The sequence below is a fragment of the Anneissia japonica genome, unplaced genomic scaffold (genome assembly GCF_011630105.1).
Source record: "Anneissia japonica isolate Jap-2015-1 unplaced genomic scaffold, ASM1163010v1 scaffold840_len63582_cov119, whole genome shotgun sequence".
Taxonomy (NCBI): Eukaryota; Metazoa; Echinodermata; class Crinoidea; order Comatulida; family Comatulidae; genus Anneissia; species Anneissia japonica.
Window position 1 is genome coordinate 64,527 of NW_022692073.1, and position 2,727 is coordinate 67,253.

Consider the following 2,727-nt stretch of genomic DNA (forward strand, 5'->3'; position numbering starts at 1 on the left):
GAAGATTGTCAGGACCTGGAGATTTAGAGTTACTAAGATTTTTAAGATGCAGAGATAACGTCAGATGGGGTGATATTTAAAAAGTCATGCAAGAGGTGAGGCACATGAATACGGGATAGAAAAAGGAGAGTTAGATAAACATTTTACTAGCAAATATCAAATCAATCTGCTAGGAAATAACACGAAGTGAATTAATGGGTGTACCGTTGTGGGATTTAAAAGTTCGCGAGTAGGACTTACTGTATTGCTGGTTTGTATTGATGTTTTGTACTTAACGCCAGTTACATCGCACGTCCATCGTAAACAGGGTCCGTGACCTCAAACATCAATATACACCTCATAAGTTATCGAATATCATTCGAAATGAATATCGTGATGGACCACATGATGATATTAAATAAAAAAGGTTGTGAAAATCATATCTATTATCGGTGTATGACGATTGATTCCATACAAAGAATGTTTAACTTTACAAATAATTAATTTCACGCCATTTATCCTGTTCACACAATACCTATTTCATTCACAAAGGAGCATCATATTGTCGGTTACATATCATATTTTCGGTTACATACTGATTACAGCTCAATTATCAGTTACAAACAATATTTAATAATGTTTAATGATGATTAAAAATCATGGTGTCTTTTTTTTATTAAATCAATTCAACAATAATAATAACAATATTCTTAATTAAAGGTGATTGTGATATTAACGACAGCAATAATGATGACACTAAAGATAGTAACAACGGTAACGATAGCAATAATGGACTTGGACATCATACTAATATTAATATTTTTTATTTATTTATTTTTTGTAAAAGTGCCAGTTCCAAACCAAATCAATGATCAAAGGCGCTGATCGTTATTACCTCTGATCAATGGATATACAACGGCAAACCAGCACAAAGTGCAACCTTCTATGCTCACTGGGAGTATACCTAGTTGTATTATTGTTACCAACATAATTTCACTTTTCACTATACTGACTATATACATGGTACTAATGCTCTACATAGAATAAATGTTGTTCTCAGGCATAATGAGTGGATTTTAATACAAAAAAAAATCAGGTGAAACAGGATTAAAACACATTGCCAATTAAAGGCAACCTGTTTACAACTGGCAACATTATTAATAGTTTACATTTGCTTAATAATAATATTATTTATTTTTTTCTTTTTTTGAAGGGCCTTGAGTTCTAACCAAATAACTGAACTAAACAGAGGTGTATTCAGTGGTTTGACTAGTCTTCAAATATTGTAAGTGACAATTTACAAGTTATGAATAATTCTTTTATCATATCAATTATTTTTAATTAATGCATGATTGTTTCTGATTGTGATAAATTGTAATAATATTATTTTCTCGAACTTTAAATCATACAAAAAATGGTGATGTTTTTAAAACGAAATCACAATTCAAATGCAAAAAAAAAATAATATATATATGAGAATCTAAAATTGTTTAATAATTGTTTTGTATACAGCATCTACAGTAATACTCTAATAATTCGGTAATTATTTACATAATAAATCCTGTAGCATGCATGACATTAGCCTACCATTTCATTAAAAATCATGGTGTTTTTTTTTGTTAAATCAATTCAACAATAAAAATAATGATATCGGTATTAAAAGGTGTTTGAAATAACGATAGCAATAATGATGACACAACAACGGCAATGATAGCAATAATGGACTTGGACATAACACTATTATTATTATTATTATTTATTTATTTTTTTTTTTTTCATATATAAAACTCAAGGTACATTGACATGTACATAAGAACAAGACTAGTCATTTAGCATTTTTTTTTGGTGATTGTTATCCCCTATTCAAAATGCCACCCACCTTATTTTTCAATGGCAATATTCTCCACAACCAACGACATACACTTTTTGAAACAGTGGCTTAATATAGTTTTTGATGTAGGGATAAACAGACAACACATGGATGGAACTTTAAAGAAAAAAGTACGGTCTTGTAGTCGTACTTCCACGCATGGGAAAAAAAAACCCTTTAATGCCTACTCTGTTTGATTTTATTACATTTAAGAGGCATGTGCACAAGTAGTTTGCAGTCAATGTATTAGTTCATTCCCTGTTTCATGTATTCAGTGGCGCAGGGAGGTTCCCATCGGGGAGTGGGGTGCAAATATTGTAATTGGGGAACTACAAAGAATCAGTGGCGCAACGAAGGGATTGAAGGCCCGAGCCATACGCTGGGGGCCAGGGGCTGCGAAGGGCCCTGGTTGGGGTTGTGGGGGTGAATCCCCTAGCCGCTCCGGTGTTTGTAGCATTTTGTGATATCTTTTTTGGCACTATTGGGTTCTTAATTTTGTATCTTAATTTGACAATATAAGCGTAATATATTGTAATTAAGATAACACTTTATTCGTCTGTAACTAAATTTCCTTCCTGCTGATGACAACTGAGGGGTCTTTGCATATCACTAGTATTTCCACTTGCATAAGCCGAATATTGACCCACATTTCCAGCTGACTTTAGTTTCCTGAACTAGAATATCTGGTGATAAATGTAACCCATTTGGGACTATCTGTGTATGCCCTGCGGTATGGAATGTTTTGTCTGCAACGTGTGTCGGCATGCTCATATCTACGCCGTGGATATTCGGGCGTCCTATCTCGGTTACGGGAGTCCGAGCGATCATATCTACCCAGCCGATATTCGGGTGTCCTGTACCTACGCCAAGAGGAGGAA